The sequence below is a fragment of the Scyliorhinus canicula genome, chromosome 4 (genome assembly GCF_902713615.1).
Source record: "Scyliorhinus canicula chromosome 4, sScyCan1.1, whole genome shotgun sequence".
Taxonomy (NCBI): domain Eukaryota; kingdom Metazoa; phylum Chordata; class Chondrichthyes; order Carcharhiniformes; family Scyliorhinidae; genus Scyliorhinus; species Scyliorhinus canicula.
In genome coordinates this window covers 146,304,364-146,327,586 of record NC_052149.1, presented here as the reverse complement: position 1 = coordinate 146,327,586, position 23,223 = coordinate 146,304,364, and the positions used below count along the sequence as shown (strand labels likewise).

General features: G+C 51.6%; 1 pseudogene; it reads left to right on the top strand.

Moving 5' to 3' along the window:
* Positions 1-19,957: 19,957 nt before the first annotated feature.
* Positions 19,958-20,166, top strand: LOC119965522 (annotated as a pseudogene).
* The last annotated feature ends 3,057 nt before the right edge of the window (positions 20,167-23,223 follow it).

Below are 23,223 nucleotides of genomic sequence, written 5' to 3'. Positions count from 1 at the left end.
AAGGAGGCACTGACCGCTATATTCAGAGTCAAAAATTTCCACCAATACTTCTTTGGATGACATTTCATAGCCGTTACCAACCGCAAAGCCCTGTTGGGGTTATTTAGGGAGGGCATGGTCATTCCCTTCATAGTTTCAGCTTGAGTCCAACACTGGGCTCTATTGTTAGCAGCATATGAGTACAATTTTCAACATCAGCTGGGCACCCACATTTCAAATGCGGACACTTTGGGACGTCTTCCCCGACGTCTCCACTGGGACCACAGGAGATCGTTCTTGCTTTGCACTCCCTTGTTATTTTGCCAGTGTTGGCGAGGCAGGTCAAGCTTTGGATCCAAAACCCCTTATTATCTGGAGTCAAGAACATGGTCCTACATGGCTGGCATTACGGTAACAACTCTGAATTGCTATCACTTTTCAGGTAAGAAAAGACAAGATAAGTTGTGAAGACGCGTATTCTTTTGAAGAGTTAGGGTGGTCATTCCAACCCCTGCTAGGAAGCTATTGTTAGAGGAGTTACACTGCACCATCCTGGGATGATGAAGATGAAGATGCTTGCGCACAGTTATGTGTGGTGACCTAGGATTGGATTGGATTGGATTGGATTTGTTTATTGTCACGTGTACCGAGGTACAGTGAAAAGTATTTTTCTGCAAGCAGCTCAACAGATCATTCAGTACATGGAAGAAAAGGGAATTAAACAAAATTCAAGAAAATACATGAGAATACATAATAGAGCAACACAAGATATACAATGTAACTACATAAGCATTGGCATCGGTTGAAGCATACACAGTGTAGTGTTAATGAGGTCAGTCAATAAGAGGGTCATTTAGGAGTCTGGTGACAGTGGGGAAGAAGCTATTTTTGAGTCTGTTCGTGCATGTTCTCAGACTTCTGTATTTCCTGCCCGATGGAAGAAGTTGGAAAAGTGAGTAAGCCGGGTGGGAGGGATCCTTGATTATGCTGCCCACTTTCCCCCAGCAGCGGGAGGTGTAGATGGAGTCCATGGATGGGAGGCAGGTTTGTGTGATGAACTGGGCGGTATTCACGACTCTCTGAAGTTTCTTGCGGTCCTGGGCCGAGCAGTTGCCATACCAGGCTGTGATGCAGCCCGATAGGATGCTTTTTATAGTGCATCTGTAAAAGTTGGTAAGGGTTAATGTGGACATGCCGAATTTCCTTAGTTTCCTGAGTAAGTATAGGTGCTGTTGTGCTTTCTTGGTGATAGCGTCGACGTGAGTGGACCAGGACAGATTTTTGGTGATGTGCACCCCTAGGAATTTGAAACTGCTAACCATCTCCACCTCGGCCCCGTTGATGCTGACAGGGATGTGTACAGTGCTTTTCTATGTTGTACTATGTTGGACATTAACATAGAGAATCTGGTCAAACAATGTGACTAGTGTCAAATGGAGCAACACTTGCCGTCTAAATCCCTAATGCGCCCTTAGGATTGGCCTGGTCAACCCTAGGTGTCACTGCAAATTGACTTCACTGGCCCATTTATGGACTCCATGTTCTTGCTTATCGTTGATTCTCACTCCAAATGGTTGGAAATACACAAAATGTAGTCAACAACCTCATCAGCAACAGTAGAGAAAAATGTGATCGACATTCGCCACCTATGGGACTGCCTTTAAAAGTGCGAAATTTTATGCGGATCAGCAGTAATCAACATGTTCGGACTGCTCCCTACCACCCTGCTTCAAATGGATTGGCTCAGAGTGCCATCAAAGCTGGCACAAAAAAGCAATCATTGACCTCTTTACAACTCAGACTGCATTATTTCCTACTCACCTATCATGCTGTGCCTCATACCACCATAGGTGTTCCACCCACTGAGTTATTTATGGGCCAGCGCATTACAACGTGATTAGATCTTAGATTTCCAAATTTGGAGTGGAGTGTGAAGGGTAAGCAGAATGAGCAGACAACAAACCATACCTCAAAGATTTAGTTTCTGCAAAGAATTTCGGTGCTGGCTCAAGTTGGCCCTTGGGAACAATCATGGACAGAACTGGCCCAGTGCCATACGAGATCGAAGTACAAGGAAGAAGAAAAAACATTTGGACCACTTAAAGAGAAGAAAATCTTGTGCCGAACTAGAGGAACAATCTGGCCCTCGTCGACTTGTCAGCAAGATGGATGTGCATAGACATAATTTGTTTCAGGTGCCCGAGGATGAACCCAGTATTGTTTTAAAGTGAACTGAGGGAACTAGCTGTATGGATACATCTCGACCTATCAAGAGACAGCCCGTTGAGTGTCAAACACCAGTCACATCTACTGCTGAAGCACCGGCCAGCGAGTTGGGTGCTCTCAAAGGATTAAGAGGTCTCCTGACCGACTGACCCTATAAGAGACTGTTTTGAGAGCCACTTGTTGTACAAGACACAAGAGATGCAGAACAATCTCTGTTTGAACAAAATTCACCTGCAGTGACAGAGCAGACTCCTCTGACAGTAGCGAAAACTGCTGGAAAGGTTATAACGTTTCCAGTCTACCTGAACCTGTGGACTCAGAGATGGGGGAGACGATGTAATATATGGGGTAAACAGAGATAACTTGTAAATATATTGGATAAAGGCAGGCGAGGTGTAGTAAAAGGATCTGGCACATAAAAGGTTAATGTGGAATGAAAGAGAAAATACTGGAAAATCACAGCAGGTCTGGAAGATCTGTAGGGAAATGAAATGAAATGAAAATTGCTTATTGTCACAAGTAGGCTTCAAATGAAGTTACTGTGAAAAGCCCCTAGTCGCCACATTCCTGCGCCTGTTCAGGGAGGCTGGTACGGGAATTGAACCATGCTGTTGGCCTGCCTTGGTCTGCTTTAAAAGCCAGCGATTTAGCCCAGTGTGCTAAGAGCTAACATTTCAAGTCCGATGACTCTTTGTTAAAGCTAACAGACAGGGAAAGTGGGAAATATTTATACTGTGGAGTGAGAATGAAAGATGAGTCATAGTCACAGAAACCCAGGGAAACCGGGTGCTAATGGCCACAGAAACCAAGGGGAAAGAGTGTTAATGGCAGTCCCCAGAGAGGACGAAAGATGTGAAAGGGCAAACAGCAGGGAAACTAACATCAGAGGATGAACTGTGGATGTGGGGGGAGGGGAAGGGGAAGCAAAGAGGAGAAAGGTGAAGGAAAGGTGGATGAGATTGTGGTGGGGGGGGGGGGGGGGGAAATTAAATGTATATTAAGAAAGAAAGAAATGGTAAAAGACAGTTGAAATGAAATGAAAACAAATGGGTCGAGGTGGTGGATAGCTACAGATGCTGCCAGACTTGCTGAGATTTTCCAGAATTTTTTCTTTTGTTTCAGATTCCAGCATCCGCAGTAATTTGCTTTTATCCAAGGTTAATGTGGGACTGAGTATGGTACCGCCCACACAGTGATGCAAGAGAACAAATTACCTGCACATAGGGGTCAGTGCAGTGTTGGACAGAGCCACGTGTAGAAACAAGCATAGGGACAGCTCTGAGCTTGGACCTTTAGTGACCAATGTAGATAGTTTCTCATAGTTGATAAACACTTACTCACTGAACTTTCTAAGGCCTCGAATATCTTAATAAGACTAACTGGACCACGCCCAACACCTTACAACACTCATAAGTGGCAAGCAGCATTCATGCCACCAAAGTACCAGTACCAATGTCCACCTCAGAAAGTAAGAAGTCTTACAACACCAAGTTAAAGTCCAACAGGTTTGTTCAAACACTCGCTTTCGGAGCACTGCTCCTTCCTCAGGTGAATGAAGAGCAGGGAAACTAACAACAGATGATGATCTGTAGATGTGGGGGGAGGGGAAGGGGGAAGCAAAGAGGAGAAAGGTGAAGAAAAAGTGGATAAGATTGGGGGGAAAATTAAATGTATATTAAGAAAGAAATGGTAAAAGACAGTTGAAATGAAATGGGTCGAGGTGGGGTAGAGTTTCAGATGCTGCCAGACTTGCTGAGATTTTCTAGAATTTTCTCTTTCATTTCAGATTCCAGCATGCGCGGTAAGAGCATCCCTCCAGCATTCCTCAGAAAGAGAGACATTCAATGGCACGGCCACTACTGAATCCCCAACTATCAACATGCAAGGGATTACAACTGACCAGAAACTGAACTGGATCAGCCACATAAATATATAGCTACAAGAGCAGGTCAGAGACAAGGAATTCTGTTGAGAGTAACTCACCTCCTGATTCCTCAAAACCATCATCTGCAAAACGTTAGTCAGGAGTGTAATGGAATGCTGTCCACGAGCATTAATGAATGCAGCTCCAGTAACACTTAAGAAGTGCAACACCATTTAGGAAAGGCAAACCACATGGGTGACCACCCCCCCCCCCCCAAACCCCCCCCCCCCCCCCCCCCCCACCCCCCCCGCCCGCATCCATCACCTTGAACATTCACTCCCTCCTCCACCAAGGCACAGTCGCAGCAGTGTGTACCATATAGAAGATGCATGGTTGCAACTCTCCAAGGCTCCTTCGACAACACATTCCAGACATATCACTTTGATGGTCAAGGGCAGCAGATACATGGGAACAATGCCACCTGCAAGTTTCCCTCCAATGTCACTCAGCATCCTGACTTGGGAATATATCACCGTTCCTTCATTGTCGCTGGGTCCAAATGAACTCCCTCTGAACAGCACTGTGGGTGGATCTACATCATATAGCGTGCAGCTTTTCAAGAAGGCAGCTCACTACCTTCTCAAGACAATTAGGGATGGCAAATAAATACTGGCCGAGACAGTGATGTCTACATTCTGTGAAAGAATAAATATAAAAATAAATGAACTGCAGTCCACCTATATGGCAGCAATCTGATCCAGAGATGCTTTGTTTTTCTGAAAGAACCACCGCCTGATCATCTGACCTGGTTCCGGTATTGGTCAACATAAAATTGTTGCTCCTGCACTTCATGATCTATTTAATTTCAATAAACTGTCTACTTGAACAAGGTGATTTCCTCATCACCTTCCAAATGTCAATCCTCAAACCTAAGTCTGCAGTTCTCCAAAACAAAGGATCCCACCTCCCTTAACTCACCTCCATAAATAACAGGCACGATTTAATGGAAACATTTCTGAGTGTGCTGGCGAGCGGGAACTGCCTCGAGGTTCCTGACACTCCACCCGAGGCTGAGGCTGTCACCGGTATCAAACACTAATTGGTCCACTTAACGAGGCCCCACAGGCTTCAAACCGCAAATAATGGTCAAGCCGACTGATCCGCCCAGACAGCGCCTGCAAGCACCCCCGAAAAAGGGGAGTCCCGCTCCTACAGAGCCATCCCCACACTGCTCACAGCCATGCCACCGAGGAGACTAGTGCTACAATTTGGGGATGCCGGCCTGGTCAGATTGTTGAATGTGGTCGAGTCCAGACCGGATGTCCTGTTCTCCCGAGGGGCTCGGAGGGTTGGCCGCAGGGCAGCCAGTGTCACCTGGGGGGGAGGTGGCACGGCTGTCAGCTCGGGTTGCGTCACCATGAGGACCGGCACGTGTGGGTTGGCACCAGCCACCTGGCACTGGCCCCACCCACCACCGTCTGCGCGCCACTCTCTCATGGCCATATGCTTGGTCCCACCCCTGACCAGCATAATACCGTGCCCTGGCCAACCCATGTCCAGCAGTTCCAGCCACACCGCAACCCGCCCCATTCCCCCCCCCTCCCCCCCCGCGATAAAAAAAGCATGTGGCTCACAATGCCCTTTTGTGTCCCTGCAGGAGATGTTCTTCCACAAAAGACGGGAAGGGGCCCAGTTGGGCGGCGGGGTGCCGGACACAGGAGTCCTCACCCCTTACGAGGAATGGGCCTTGGAGGCCGTGGGGGTGGCCGAGGACAGAATGGTCAACGAGGTAGAGGTTGGCGTACAGGTGCCGCCTCCCCCCCACCCAGATGACCTGTCACACGTGAGTTTTTAGGCCAGGTCCAAGTCAAAGTTTATATAGTTTGCGGCCCGGGCAGACAGGGCAACTGTGACCTCACAGATGCACTTGTGGACTGCAGTTTGTGAAATGCCACACAAGCCCTGGAATGATCCTGAGGTGTAGAACTTAAGGGCTGCAGTGATTTTGACAGCCACAGGGATGCGAGTATCCTCCACCTCCATGTGGTGCCAAGTCTCTGAGGACATGGCACATGTGCCGCACTGTCCCCTTATTGAGGCAGACGCTCCTGCAGCACACGCTTTTCTTAATCTGCTCGAAAGACTGGCAATCGCCGGCATCCCCCTCTGAGTCCCTCCCTGGCCTGATCGGCAACCGGGTCTTCAGGGTGTGGGGCAGGGCCCTGCAAATGGGCCACCGTCTCTCGTCTCTGTCAACGCTGCTTCCACCATCTTCTCCGACGTCTGGCCTCCTGGCCTGCTAGTAGCATCACAAGGGCAGCCTCCACAGGGTCCAAGATATCATCCATCCCACATCATATCTGTAAGGATTTGGAGAGGGTGAAATACTGACAACCAGTGACCAATCCAGGGCCCTCCATTTCCCCATTGCTCCTCCCTCCGCCTCCCCTCCCAACCTGGCCCTGCCGGACATCAGAGTCCTCATGACTATGAGGAATGAGCCTTGGAGGTCGTGGGGGTGGCCGAGTACAGATCGGTCACCAAGATAAAGGTTGGCATATGGCACAGAGGTGAGGATCCACCAGCCACCACTCAGATGTCCCGTCACACGTCAATTGCTAATGCCATACAGAATGACGTATCCCTGCCATTAACCGCATGTCCATTATCACGCAGGATCTCCATCCGATGGTGCCGGCCCTTCAGGGGCAGTCCCCCCTCCCCCGCATCTCATGAGAACCTCAGAGGGGAGTTTCGAGGAGACCACCACGGTACATCTGTCTCCAAGCTTCACCAGCACAGAGGCACGCACCTCAGTGGACAACAGTAGTTGTCACGCTTCTCGAGCACACTCTTGTGAGCACCTCATGGTTGCTAATACAGGTGGAGGCAGGAATGCCCAGATGAGACAGCAGTCGGAGGTCTGCTGGTTCCCAGGCCGCAGCTGGGTCCCAGTCAGATGCTGAGCCTCTGGACCAGTCTGTTGTGGAGCTGATGCCGTTGATAGGATGCAGCTGAGATTTTCAGAGTGGAATGTCAACGACACTCCAGCAGGTCCATAGCCAATTGATGGGAGTCCCAGATGCTACGGGTGCAGGAGATGGCGGCGGCAATGCGTGGCACCGAGGTTAACACTGCTAGCGTGGCAACCTCAATGGAGAGCCTGATACACAAGGTCAGCAGCATGAGCGGAGGTGTTCAAGGTGTGGCTCAGTCAATGATGGCCATCGCTCAGCGCCTTGACAGCATGTCTGACTCGCTGGGGGACGTGTCCCAGACCCAGGCGGACCTTTATGAGTTGCTGCGGAGTTTCAGATGTGACGTGTTGGGTACTCTGGATCTGTGGAGACTGCGTTTACCCTAGCAGTAACACATACAGGCTACCAACACTTGAAATATTACAACACTATTTTGTTAAGCTAGGAACTGTTGAACATACTTTCACTGTGGGTCGACACTATGTTAGATTAAACTGGAGACCTATGCCTATCCTGACCAGTCTAGACTGTCAGCTCATGGTGAAGATCTGTGCTACACGTTGCGAGCTCTGTCCTTCTCAGAGGCTGCATCCCGAATCAGCGGGAAAACTAGTGCCTTCTGGCTTAATAGTGAGCCTGCTCTAACTGGTTATTGGCTGCTGTGTTGTGTGTGTTGATTGGTCTTGCAGTGTGACAGTCACTGTGTGTCTGCACCATTATATACTAACGTGTATATGATGACAAGGTGGGCATTGCTGACGCACTCCAGAGCATGTCCATGTCACTTGTGGGCATTGCTGGGCGCTCCAGAGTATGTCCCAGTCACTGAGGAGCATCGCCAAGGACATCGACACCATGCTGCAGATATCTGGGAGCCGCCAGGGTGTAGCTGCGGTGCACACTCCCTGGGAAGCATGCAGACACGTTGATGATCTTCATGTGATGGTTGCACATGAGCTGGATGTTCAGGGAGTGGAACCACTTCCTGTTGATGTAGGGCACTCACTGATGGCCCGGTGCAGGTTTGGTAACATGAATGACATCTTTTACTCTGTGAACTGGGACATCAAGTCTATCGCAGAGAACCCTGTTGCCCGGGCATGTCATTGGGCCTGGTCCATGTCAAAGTTTATATAGTTTGCTGCCTGGGCAAATAGGGTATCCTTGACAGCCACCGGAATGGGAGCACCATGTGGTGCAAAGTCCGCGAGGACAGGGCACAGGTACCGTACAGTTGAGGCAGATGCTCCTGCGGCACACGCAGTCAATCATCGGTTCGAAAGACCATCGCTGGCATCCCACTCTTGGTCTCTCCCTGGCCTGATGGGTGACCAGGTCCTCAGGGTGTGGGGCAGGGTTCTGCATATGGGCCACCACCTCGAGTTTCTGCCGACGCTGCTTCCAGCGTCTTCTCTGGCATCTGGCTTCCTGCCCTACCAGCAGCACTGCGAGGACAGCCTCCGCAGAGTCCAAGATATCATCCATCCCATGTAATATTTGAGGAATTGGAGATGGTGAGAGACTGACAATTAGCGCCGACTTCCACACCAGGACCCTTCATTCCCCCATTGCTACCCCCTCCCCTCTCAACCAGGCATACCATGCCCATGCAACCCCGACCACAGGCACCCACACGTAACATTACCTGGACTGGGCGCACACCCAGCCCCTGGATGTTCATATGTTGACCGCTGTGTACATGGTGTTGCCTCCTGCAGTGCCCAGGCACAGTGTCCAGGTATCGTGGTCTGATTGGGGTGCTAGACAATAACCTCCATATGCTATGTGGCCCACCTACACACGGGAATCCTCTTGGGGTGTGTGAAGTGCTCACTTATCCATGATTGCCAATCCCCAATTAGCACTCGCCTTCAACTGCGCGGCCAGAGGCCTCTACGGTCAGTGGGAGTTAGGAGTGGTCAGGGGCGAAGACGGGCAGGGACTGGGTTTGCCCCGGAACAGGACCAAATGATCCAGTGGTTGGTATGGCGGACCCATGGGCACAGAGACACCCATCTCCCCCCCGCCAGCCCAGCCCAGACCATGGGCAGTCACCCCACCTGCTCCGTGTCCCTCCACCATCACCACCACCACCACCACATCTGGCAGCCTACCCTGACCGAAGCTGGCCACCCAGGTCTCCCCAACCCCCTCAACCACTTGGGCACCAACCTTGGTGCCTCTGGGCTCATTGGCCGGGAGCAAAAATTACTACTCACCTCCTTAGGCTCTCGCAATAGCTCTTCCGCCAACATCACATTTTTAAAACGGAGTACTCATCGGCGCCCACATAACCACTTGCTGGGGAAGCCGTTAGTTCACAGGAGGTGCGTTAGATAGGGGGTCACTCCCATTAATTGAACGGAGGTTGGGCTTAAGTGGTGATTATTGGTTTCTCACCAGGTTAAGGCTGGATCCTGGGCCGGGATTCTCCCCTACCTGGCGGGGCGGGGGGTCCCGGCATAGCGGAGTGGCACCAACCACTCTGGCGACGGGCCTCCCCAAAGGTGCGGACTTCTCTGCACCTTTAGTGGCTGGGCCCGCGCCTGAGTGCTCTCCGCTCCACCGTCTGGCGCCAAAACTGGCCCCAACGGCTTTAGGTGATACGCCGCCCAGCGTCGGGGCTGGCCAAAAGGCCGTCGCCGGTCCATGCATGCGTCGGAGCGTCAGCGGCCGCTGACGTCACCACCAGTAAAGTGTGCCACTACGGCACTGACCCGCCCGCCAATCGGTGCGGTGCGCCCCGATCGCGGGCCAGGCCATCGTGGGAGCACTCACGGGGTCCGATCGCCCCACGCCCCCCCCCCCCCCCCCCCAGGACCCCGGGGGCCCTCTCACGCTGCCAATCCCGCCGGCACAGAGGTGGTTTAAACCACGTCGGCGGGATGGGCCTGTCAGCGGCGGAGCTTCGGTCCAGCGCGGGCCGGAGAATCGCCGCAGGGGGCACGGCAATCGGCGGGACGTGATTCCCGCTTCCGCCGATTCCCGGGTGGCGGAGAATTCCAGCCACGGCGGAGGTGGGATTTACGCCGGTCCCAGGCGATTCCCTGACCCTGCGGGGGGGGTCGGAGAATTCCGCCCCTGATTTCACCATTGGGAGCAGACAGGCTTGATCACAAACAGATTGGCGTCTGGTGCAGTTCTCAATTTAGGCCTCTCCTGCGATTTAACAGCCTTGTCGTGCTCTTGCTTAAGCACAATGTAGTTCATATCGAGAATAACACTAGCATGGAGCAATTGAGTGGCAAGGGCATTCTATTTTTTTTAAAAATAATTTTTATTGGAATTTTAAAAAAAATATATCGCAACAGAACAATAATAATAACAATAATAAAAAACAACCCCCAGCACCCGTAACAACGCATGTAACAAACCCCCCCACCCCCTCCCCCAAACCCAATAAACAACAAAATAAATTAACAATAAGCAAATTAACTTAAACAATACCCCCCTGGAAACCACCCCCACCCCCCCCACCCCCCCCCCCCCCACCCCTCCCCCCCCCCTCCCCCCACGGGTTGCTGCTGCTGATGACCTAGCTCCTTATCGTTGAGCCAGAAAGTCGAGGAAAGACTGCCACCTCCTAAAGAACCCTTGTACCGACCCCCTCAGGGCGAATTTGACCCTCTCCAGCTTAATGAATCCCGCCATATCATTGATCCAGGTCTCCACGCTCGGAGGTCTCGCATCTTTCCACTGCAGCAAGATCCTCTGCCGGGCTACTAGGGACGCAAAGGCCAAAACATCGGCCTCTTTCACCTCCTGCACTCCCAGCTCCACCCCAACCCCAAATATCACGAGTCCCCAGCCTGGCTTGACCCTGGACCCTACCACCCTCGACACCGTCCTCGTCACCTCCTGCCAGAATTCCCCCAGTGCCGGGCATGCCCAAAACATATGGGCATGTTTTGCTGGGCTCCCCGAACACCTAATGCACCTGTCCTCACCCCCAAAAAACCTGCTCATCCTCGTCCCGGACATATGAGCCCTGTGCAGTACCTTGAACTGGATGAGGCTAAGCCTCGCACATGAAGAGGAGGAGTTCACCCTCTCCAGGGCGTCCGCCCATGTCCCCTCCTCAATCTGCTCCCCCAGCTCCACTTCCCACTTAGCCTTCAGCTCCTCTACCGACGCCTCCTCCACCTCCTGCATCACCTGGTAGATGTCAGACACCTTCCCATCCCCGACCCACACCCCCGAAAGCACCCTATCCCTTACGCCCCGCGGGGGCAGCGAAGGAAACCCCTCCACCTGCCGCCTAGCAAACGCCTTGACCTGACGGTACCTGAACATATTCCCCGGGGGAGCTCAAACTTCTCCTCCAGCTCACCCAGGCTCGCAAACCTCCCGTCAATGAACAGGTCTCCCAACTTCCTAATGCCCGCCCTGTGCCACCCCAGGAACCCGCCATCAATGTTCCCTGGGACAAACCGGTGGTCCCCCCGCAGCGGGGCCTCCACCGAGCCCTCCACTTCCCCCCTGTGTCGCCTTCACTTCCCCCAAATTTTGAGGGTAGCCGCCACCACCGGGCTCGTAGTGTACCTCATTGGAGGGAGCGGCAACAGCGCCGTTACCAGCGCCTTCAGGCTCGTGCCGTCACAGGACGCCATCTCCAGCCGTTTCCATGCTGCCCCCTCTCCATCCATTACCCACTTGCGTACCATCGAGACATTAGCCGCCCAATAGTACCCAGAGAGGTTGGGCAGTGCCAGCCCCCCTCTATCCCTGCCCCGCTCCAAAAAGACCCTCCTCACCCTCGGAGTCCCGTGCGCCCAAACAAATCCCAGAATGCTGTTGTTCAACATCCTAAAAATGGCCCTCGGAATGAAAATGGGGAGGCACTGAAACAAAAACAAAAACCTCGGGAGCACCGTCATTTTAATGGACTGTACTCTACCCGCCAACGACAACGGCAGCATGTCCTACCTTTTAAACTCCTCCTCCATCTGCTCCGCCAACCTAATAAAATTAAGCTTGTGCAGAGTCCCCCAACTCCTAGCCACCTGAACCCCCAGGTACCTAAAACTCCTCACTGCCCTCTTTAGCGGGAGCCTACCAATCCCCTCCTCCTGATCTCCCGGGTGTACGACAAACAGCTCACTCTGGCCCAGGTTCAATTTATAGCCCGAGAAACTCCGAAACTCAGCAAGAATCTCCATCACCTCCGGCATTCCCCCACCGGGTCGGCTACATACAGCAGCAAGTCATCTGCATACAGCGACACTCGGTGCTCCTCCCCACCACGCACCAGACCCCTCCACCTCCCCGACTCCCTGAGAGCCATGACAAGAGGCTCAATTGCCAACGCAAAAAGCAAGGGGGACAGGGGGCACCCCTGCCTCGTCCCACGGTGGAGCCTGAAGTACTCGGACCTCCTCCCATTTGTCGCTACACTCACCATCAGGGCCTCGTACAGCAACCTCACCCATTTAATAAACCCCACCCCAAACCCGAACCTCTCTAACACCTCCCACTAGTACCCCCCACTCAATCCTATCAAAGGCCTTCTCCGCATCCAATGCCACCACAATCTCCGCCTCTCCTTCTGCCGGCGGCATCATTATCACATTTAGCAGCCTTCGCACATTAGTGTTCAGCTGCCTCCCCTTCACAAAACCCGTCTGATCTTCATGTATCACCCCCGGCACACAGTCCTCTATTCTAGTGGCCAAGATCTTCGCCAGCAACTTGGCGTCTACATTCAGCAGTGAAATTGGCCTATATGATTCACACTGCAAGGGGTCCTTATCTCGCTTCAGGATCAGGGAAATCAGCGCCCGCGACATTGTCGGGGGCAAAACACCCCCCTCCCATGCCTCGTTCAAGGTCCGAACCAACAGGGGGCCCAACAGGTCTGCGTATTTCTTATAAAATTCAACCGGGAACCCATCCGGTCCCGGCGCCTTCCCCGACTGCATGTGGCCGATCCCTCTGACCAGCTCCTCCAATTCGATCGGCGCCCCCAGTCCCTCCACCTGCACCTCCTGCACCCTTGGAAATTGCAGCCTGTCCAAAAAGCTCTCCATTCCCCCTCCCACCACCGGCGGCTCCGACCGGTACAGTTCCCTGTAGAAGTCCCTAAAGACCCCATTGACCTCTGCCCCCTGCCGCACCACATTCCCACCCCTATCTTTCACTCCACCAATCTCCCTAGCCGCGTCCCGCTTGCGAAGCTGATGCGCCAGCATCCTGCTCGCCTTCTCTCCATACTCGTAGACCGCTCCCTGCGCCTTCCTCCACTGTGTCTCCGCCTTTCTGGTGGTCAATAAATCAAACTTGGCCTGCAGGCTACGCCGCTCCCCCAGCAATCCCTCCTCTGGGGCCTCTGCATACCTCCTATCTACACTAAACAGCTCCCCCACCAGTCTCTCCCTCTCCCTCCTCTCCCCCCTCTCCCTATGGGCTCGGATGGAGATCAGCTCCCCACTAATCACTGCCTTCAGAGCCTCCCACACCATCCCCACCTGGACCTCCCCAGTATCATTGACCTCGAGGTACCTCTCAATACATCCCCGGACCCTCCTACACACCTCCTCATCAGCCAACAACCCCACGTCCAGACGCCAAGGCGGGCGATGGTCCCGCACCACCCCCATCTCCAGATCCACCCAATGCGGAGCATGGTCCGAAATCGCTAAAGCCGAATATTCGGCCTCCTCCACCCTCAGGACCAGTCCCCTACCCAGGACAAAGAAATCAATACGGGAATAAACACTGTGCACATGGGAGAAAAAAGAGTACTCCCAAGCCCTCGGCCTCCCAAACCTCCAGGGATCCACTCCTCCCATCTGGTCCATAAACCCCCTCAACACCTTGACCGCCGCCGGCCTCCTGCCTTTCCTTGAACTAGAACGATCCAGTAGGGGATCCAGCACCATGTTGAAGTCCCCCCCCATGATCAGGCCCCCCACCTGCAGGTCAGGAATGCGGCCCAACATATGCCTCATGAAACCAGTATCATCCCAATTTGGGGCGTACACATTTACCAACACCACCCTCTCCCGCTGCAGCTTAACGCTCACCATCACATATCTGCCGCCACTATCAGCCACCCCCTCAGTCGCCTCAAACGTCACCCTCTTCCCCACCAGGATCGCCACTCCCCGGTTCTTTGCGTCGAGCCCTGAATGGAAAACCTGCCCCACCCACCCCTTCCTCAGACGAACCTGGTCCGCCACCTTCAGGTGGATCTCCTGGAGCATGGCCACGTCCGCCTTCAGCCCCTCCAGATGCGAAAACACCCGGGCCTGCTTAACCGGCCCATTCAACCCCCTCACGTTCCACGTGATCAGCCGGATCAGGGGGCACCCCGACCCCCCCCCCCCCCCCCCCCCCGTCGACTAGCCATGGCCCATCGACTGCTCGCCCCTGGCCAGCAACCACTCGGCCCGTTTCCCACGGTGATAGAACCTCACCCCAACCAACACCAGCTCCTCCCTGGCCAATCCAGCAGCAACCAGATATCCCCCCCCCCCCCCCCCCCCCCCCCAGGCTAGGACTCCTCCTAGCCGCGACGCTCCCTCCATAGTACTCCCATGAGCCAGCTGACCTCTGCTGACCCCGGCAGCTCCCACCCTAACTCCGACCCCTCCCGATATGGGGTCACCCCTCCCCCCCGCATCAGCTCCTTGGCACCGCTTCAGCGCGGGAAAATGGATCTGATATCCACGCCCCTTGCCACCAGCTCCACCCCCCTCGTCCCGCAGCGCGGGAAACCAGAGGAAAGTCTGTGCTTTCACACTGCCCCACCCCACCCCCCCAACGCAGCTCCCAAATAGCAGTCCCAACCCATCTACCAACCCCGTACAAACACAAACAGATCAACCACAAACCCCGATACCCACCTTAAGACACAAAACCATAACCAACATCATCCGAAAGCGAGAGAAAAAAAAACCAAACTGAATAACCAGCAACAGCATCCACAGTGATACAAAAAAAAAACTCCCACAGCCCCCAATCCCTAGTTCGAGTCCAACTTTTCAGCCTGCACAAAGGCCCACGCCTCCTCCGGGGACTCAAAATAGTAATGTCAGTATTTGTAGGTGACCCACAGGCGCGCAGGCGGCAGCATGCCGAACTTCACCTGCTTGCCGTGGAGTACCGCCTTCGTCCGGTTGAACCCGGCCCTCCGCTTAGCCACCTCCCCACTCCAGTCCTGGTAGACGCGCACTATTGAATTCTCCCACTTGCTGCTCCTCACCTTCTTGGTCCATCACAACGCACACTCCCGGTCACTGAACCGATGGAACCGCACCAGCACCGCCCGCGGGGGTTCATTCGCCTTAGGCCGCCTGGCCAGTACTCTGTGGGCCCCCTCCAGCTCCAGAGGCAGATGGAAGGATCCTGCCCCCACCAGCGAGTTCAGCATCACGGCCACATAGGCCGGCAGGTCCGACCCCTCCAGCCCCTCCGCGAGTCCCAGGATCTGCAAGTTCTTCCTCCTTGATCGAAACTGCATCTCCTCGAAACGATCTTGCCACTTTTTGTGGAGCGCCTCGTGCATCTCCACCTTCCCCACGAGGGCCAAGACCTCATCCTCATGCTCAGAGGCCTGCTGCTGCAACTCAAGTATCGCTGCACCCTGAGTTGTCTGGGTCTCCAGCAGCTTAGTTGTCGTGACCTTCAGGGATTCCAGCAACTCTCCTTTCAGCTCCGTAAAATAGCGCAGAAGGGCCGCCTGCTGCTCCTCCACCCACTGCCTCCACTCCTCAGGGGCTCCACCGGCCGCCATTTTGTCCACCTTCCCCCGCTTTTCCAGGGGAGCTGCTGCCGTTTTTCTCCTCGCCCCACTCCGGGTCCCCGCCATAAATCCCGGGGGGTTTTGCTCCAGACCCCTTTATCCACCGGGAATCGTCAAATCAGCGCCGTTTGGGGCCCTTAAAAGAGCCCACAAGTCCTATTAAAGCGGGAGCTGCCGAACGTGCGGCTTAGCTCCGCATAGCCGCAACCGGAAGTAAGGGCATTCTATTTTATTTGTTCATAAGATGTGGGATTTGCTGGCTGGGCCAATACTTATTGCCAACCCCTAATTGCCCTTGGAATCGTAGTGGTGAGCTGCCCTTTTGAAACGCTGAAGTCCACGTGTTGCAGTTCCCACAGTGCTTTTAGGGAAGGTGTTCCAGGATTTTGATACAGCGACAGTGAAGGAACGGCGGTATAATTCCAAGCCAGGCTGGTGTGTAGCTTGGAGGGAAATGTGCAAGTGGTATACAATGGAGAAAGAGGGGATGGGGGTGGACGGCCCACTATTGACAGTTCTCTCCTTGTTGAAGTGAAAATGCCCTTGTCTCACCTTCCCTCTGCCAGCCTCCCATTGTTATTGCGCAGAGAGGACTTCACTCATATTCAGTTGCCCCGGCCACCCTATCAGAGTCATTGCTTAGATTCATCCCCCTGACACCTTTCTCCTTTCCTGCTATCGTATCCACTTTTCCTTAGTAACGTCTTTGAGTAGAGTTAAAACCAGCGGAGCAGATTTAAGGCGCGTTGGATATGAAAACACAGTGGGCACTTGGCTATCACGTGTACATATTGTTCAGCTGTGAATAACAAATATGCTGGCCTGTGGAACTTCATTTACATCTGCCGACAAATTCATTCATCTAATTGGGACCTTAGCTGTAACGATTCAAATTTATTGCCTTATCGAATAGAAAGGAGGCAGCTGACCTATGTAAATGTGGGTGATATATTGTGTTTTGGCAGTCAGGAGAGTACATGAGTGAGATAAGAGAGGGCTCTGTGCTGATCATTTTTCAATGAATGCAAATGCTTGTTTTCACAAAACAATGCTTCAAGTTTAACTCTTAGTTTACTAAAAACTTCCAACCGTTATCAATTTTATCCAAGCTATTACTTCCTTGAGGCCTCAGCCATCTTCAGGCTTGTGCTAAATTTGCCTCCTCCCGATGTTTGGTGGCATTTCTGGGGGTTTAGTCCTGACATGTAGTACAGTTGCTGCAGTTTGCACATGTTACTGCGCCAGCCTTATAAACCCAGGATCCCCAGTAAGTCAGTGCCTTTGCTTGCAGTCTCTTTCTTCTTAAACCAATACTTAAGTTGGCTTCTTGCTGCTTTCAGCAACTCTGGAGACATATTGATATATCTGTCAAATAAAACGCAGGTATGCCAAGGTTCTTCTTCCTGGTCAGATCCCTCCCAACTCATCACTGGGCAATCAGAGAGGCGAAGGCGAGAACATCGGTCCCCCTCTCCTCTTGCACCTCCGGCACCTCCAAAACCTCATAAATCACCACCGTAGGGTCCTACATTATCTTAACTCCCACACTCCCTGATGGAGTCTCAAACTCCGACTCCCAAAATCTGTCCAGCATTGTACACCCCCAAAACATATGGACATGATTAGCCAGCTGCCTCCCATACCTCTCACATCTTCAATCCCGGGAAGAACCAGGGTCCGAGTCATATGAACCCAATGCACAACCTTAAATTTTATGAGGCTCATCCTCGCATAGGAGGACGTTGAGTTAACTCGGCGCATTATTTTACTCCAAATTCCCCACCCCACCTCCACCCTCAACGCCTCCTCCCACTTCCGACTGAACCCTTTTACCAATGCCGACCCCTTTCCCCCAAACCACCCACAAATATCCCCAATCCTCCCTCCCCCCCACACATCTGGGAGCAGCAACTTCTCTAACAAGGTGTATTCCAGCAACTGAGGGAATGAGGGCAGCTCCTTCCGAGTAAAGTCCCGCACCTGCCAATACCAAAACTCACTCCCTCTTGGCAACTCAAACCTCTCCCACACTTCCTCCATTTCCACAAACTTACCCTCCCCAAACAAGTCCCTCACCTTCAGTGCCCCTTCCTCTCGCCATGTCTCATACATCCCCCCCCCTCCGGTACAAGCCTGTGATTCCCACATAGTTGGGTCACACCAACATATTTATAATTTAAAGTGCCTCCTCATCTGACTCCAAATCTTAAGAAAAGATTCCACCACCGGGTAGCTTGTATACTTCCCCGAAGAAAACGGCAATGGGGCCATCGGCAAGACACTCAACCCTGCCCCCACCGGACCAAGTCTAACCACCCCCCTTTCACCTTCTCAGTGTTCACCTCCAGTAATAATGTAGCAGATTAATAGAGACACCCCCCCACTTCCTTCGTCATTTCAATCGGGCCCTCTGACCCCTGGCGTTTGCCAGCCCAAACAAACTCTGAAATCAGCTTATCCACTCTTCGGAAAAAAGCCTTGGGGAGAAAAATCGGGAGGGACTGAAAGATAAAGAGGAACCTTGGCAGCATCTTCATTTTTACCATCTGTACCCACCCTGCCAACGATAGGTGCGGCATATCCCACCATTTCAAGTCCCCTTTTACCCTCTTTACCAGTCTCCTCAAGTTCCATCTGTGATTAATAGCCCAATCACGCACCACCTCTTCTAAATACCAAATACCAAAACCTGACCCTAGCCACCCTAAATGGCAGAGCCCCAGGTTCACACTCCACCCCAGAGCATTCACCGGGAAAACCTCACTTTTCCCAACATTCAATTTGTACCCGGAAAACACCCAAAATTTCCCCAACAGATCCATAATTCTCTCCATGCTGTCCAGCGGGTTAACTCTCTACAACAATAAGTTGACGGTGCACAAAGCACCATATTTTCCCTACCCCCCTCACGTTCCCTGCCACCTCTCCGAAGCCTAGAGTGCAATGGCTAAGAACTCAATCACCAACGCGAACAACAATGGCGACAACGGGCATCCCTGTCTTGTTCCCCTACACCCGAGGTTATCTCATTTGTCGTCACACTTGTCGTAGGGGACACATAAAGTAGCCATACCCAAGCCACAAACTTGAGTCCAAATCAAAAACTTACCAAGGTCTTGAACAGGTACTGCCACTCCAACCGGTCAAAGGTTTTTTCCCTGTCCATCGATGTGATCGCCTCCGGGACTCGCCCTTCCGACGGGTTCATAACCATATTTAATAGCCTCTCAATATTATTTGAGAGCTGCCATCCCGGCACAAATCCCGTCTGATCGCCTGACACAACCTCGTTGTGCAGAAGGTCGTGCGGTACTATTCCGAGGAAGAAGAAGAGCAACTACGTGACTGCTTGGAGACAGTGGACTGGTCCATATTTAAGAACTCAGCGACCAACTTAAATGAGTATGCCACCACCATCACAGACTTCATCTAGGGGCTTTTCACAGTAACTTCATTGAAGCCTACTTGTGACAATAAGCGATTATTATTAAAATTATCATCAAATGTGTGGAAGGCTGCGTACCAAAGCAGTACGTATGTTCCCCAACCAGCATCCATGGCTCAACCGTGAGATTGACTCCGTACTGAAGGACAGGTCTGAGACGTTCAAGACAGACGGCCCTGACCTACACAAGAAACCCAGGTATGTCCTCCGCAAAGCCATCCGAGATACCAAGAAAGAATACTCTCGGCGGTTGTGGCAAGGACTAAACAACATAACGAGCTACAAAGCGAAGCCAAGCCGTATCTCTGGCAGCAGCGCACCCCTCCCCGATGAACTTAATGCATTCTATGCTTGGTTCAAGCAGGAAATGAACAATCCATTGTCGAATGCCCAGCAGCCCGTAACTCACCCATAACCACCATCACAGCTTCCAAAGTCAGATCGGCCTTCCTGAAAGTGAACCCTCGGAAGGCGGCGGGTCCAGACTGGATCCCTGGTCGTGCACTCAGAGTCTGCGCGGACCAGCTGGCAGAGGTGTTTGTGGACATCTTTAACCTGTCCCTACTCTACTCCGAGGCCCCACTTGCTTCAAGAAGACCACCACCATAGCGGTGCCAAAGAAGAACCAGGCAACGTGCCTCAATGACTACCGTCTGGTAGCCCTGACTTCAGTCCAAATGGAAGGCCCTCGCCCACAATAATGTTAGATAGGGATGTTTCAGATCGCTTCTCGGCCTTTTGGCTCAGATCAAGTGTAGTATCGGCTCGGCCTTTTGGCTCAGATCAAGTGTAGTATCTGCTCGGCCTTTTGGCTCAGATCTGGTATGTCTCTCTGGTGGGGACCATGAATTGGATTCAATTTGAATTGTTTTTTGGAGCAGGCAAGGAGCTGGATTGTGCACCCCTGTCCACACTCTGAGCTCTGGCTTTATAACTCAGAAAAAGTAATAAAAGAAAAAGGTAGGATGTTTCAGGATCTTGGTTCAACAACAATGAAGGAATGACAACATTTGTCAGGATAATGTATAACTTGGGGGGGACGGGACTTGTGGGTATTGGTGTTTCCATCCACTGCAGTCCTTCTCCTTCTAGGTGGCAGGGTCATGCCTTTGGGAAGTGCTGTGAAGAGACTGGTGAGGTAATGCATTGCATTCTAAAGATAACACAAATTCCAGCCATAGTACATTGTGCTTCCTTTATCTATTTATGGGCGGATTGATTGACCTTCAATTGACCTTGGCCTTTTGCCAAAATGCACACATGGAGAGAGAAGCACCCACCTCCCTTGCCAAGTGCACCATGTTGAAATGGTGCCAGGCATCCTTTAGTCTGCAGCTGCATTCCTGTCGAACTGAAGGCTGAACTCGTCACTCTGGCAGTGCCTGGTATTGGAGATGGAGGGAGATGGATGCAGGGCAAAAGGGATGGAGGGGATTTGAGGATATGCTCAACAATGACAGGGCACTGAACAAAAACGTATCAGTTCTTAAGCGGCACAATCTTAACTGGTTGCGAGGGCGGTGTCACAGTTATGTTGTTGAACAAATAAGTCAGAGACGACGTGTTCAAATCCCACCACTACAAGTTTTTGAATTTGAATTCAGTTTTTAAAACCTGGAAATAAAAAGCAAGTCTCAGTAAAAATAATCATGAGGCTGTTGGATCAGTGTAAATGCTGAATGGCACTAGAATAGCGCAAATTCCTTCTCAGTCAAGGAACAGAGCATGTCTCCTTTACATATTCTCAGCGTGCTGACATTAACCACAACACAAGCATTTTTTTAGCCATTCCTATAAGAAAGGAAATTTGGCATCCTTACCTGGTCTGTCATTTTTGGAATCAGGTCCCACACCTATGCAAGACCATCGTCTGAAGTGGCCTAACAAGCCACTCAATTATATCAATGCACTGCAAATGGTTAGAAAAGAAGGCCCCACCATCACCTCTTTCTCTGGACATCTAAGAATGGCAAAACAAAACAAAAATCAGCATTTCCGCTGACGTCAAGAATCTAGGAATATATAAAGGAAACCACATTCTGTTCTTCAACTGAGAAGGAACTCAAAATATTCCAATGAATTTCAACATGAATCTCACTTGGAGTATTTGACAATGATAACATTCTTCGCACTTTGTCTGTTATGATTTATTTTGGGTTAACTTTTTTGCCTCACTGTTGTACATCCGTGAGTGAGTATTTGCTTGAAACCGCAGATTAATGGCTTTGACATTCGATAAGAGCGGAGGTCAGAGGTTATGTTCTGACAGTAGTCACCATTGAGCACCTAAAAGCTATGGGTGAGAGGGCCTTTATATCTGAGGGTTGTGTGACTCCACACTGGAAACTCTAAATTCTGGGAGAAAACTGCAGTCAGAGGCTTTGTCCAATATAACTGCTTGGCTTTGTTAACATTTCATCGCCCAATTGGCTGCATGAAGCAGAGGTCCAGAGGCTGTTCACCAGCCTACAAATATTGAATGGGTTTGAAGTCATCAGCTTGGTGATCAGGTAAATCATGACTGGGATTGTCGTGGGGAGGAGGCAGTGAGTTGGAGAATTGTCAAGATTTTGTGAGCAGGATTTGATTCACTCAATGTGATATCAAGAAATGGTTAAAGGTACTGGATACTGTAATGGCTAAGGATAGTGACAATATTCGGCAATAGTTCTGAAGACTTGTGCTCCAGAACTGGTCCCACCACTAGCCAAGCTGTTCCAGTAAAGCTACAATGCTGGCATCTAGCCAGCAATGTGAAAAATTGTCCACATGTGCCCCGCCCCAAAAAGCAGGACAAATCCACCCCAATCACCCCCATCCATCAGTCTACTCGCGATCATCAGCTAAGTGATGGAAAGGGTTGTTGGCAGAGCTATCAAATGACATTTCCTCAGAAATAACCTGCTCGATCATACTCAGTTTAGGTTCTGCTTGTGTCGCTCAACTCCTGATCTCATTACAGCCTTGATTCAAAAATGGATAGAAGAGCTGAATGCCAGAGGTGAGGTGATAATGACTGCCCTTGATATCAAGACAGCATTGGACTGAATATGTTATCAAGGAGCCCTAACAAAACTGGAATCAATGGGAATCAGGGAGCAAATTTCCACTGGTTGCAGAATAACTAACACAAAAGGAGGTGCTTGTGATTTTTGGCGGTTCACCATCTCTGTCCTTTGGCATCACTGCAGGAGTTTCTGAAAGTAGTGTCCTGGGCCCAGCATTCTTAAGTTGCTTCATCAATGACCTTCCTTCCTTCATAAGGTCAGAAGTGGGGTTGTTCGCTGACGACTGCACAATGTTCAGTGCTATTTGTGACTCCTCAGATTCTGAAGCAGTCCATGTCCAAATGCAACAAAACCGGAACAATGTTCAGGCTTGGGCTAATAAGAAATATTTGCATAGCATAAGTGTCAGGCAATGACCATACCTAACAAGCGACAACCTGACCATCCCCCTTTGACATTCAATGGCATTACTATCACTAATCACTAAATCCCCCACTCTTCACATCCTGGTGGGTTACCATTAAGTGCACCAGCCTTGCAAATACTGTGGCAGGAAGCACATGTCAAAAGCTGTGAATTCTGCAGAGAGTAACACACCTCCTGATTCCCCAAATACTGTCCACCATCTACAAGGCACGAGTATGGAGTGTGATGGAATACTCCCCACTTGCCTGGATGAATGCAGCTCTAACAACACTCAAGAAGATCAACACCATTCAGGGCAAAGCAACTTGCTTGATTGATACCCCTTCCACAAACATTGACTCTCTGTAGTGGCTGCAGTGTGCACCATCTTCAAGATGCAATGTCGCAATTCACTAAGTCTCCTTCAGAACACCTTCCAAACCTACAACCTCTACACCAGTATTCTTCAAACTTTTTTTCCGGGGACCCATTTTTACCAACCGGCCAACCTTCGGGACCCAACCCGGCCGACCTTCGCGACCCACACCGGCCGACCTTCGCGACCCACGCCAGCC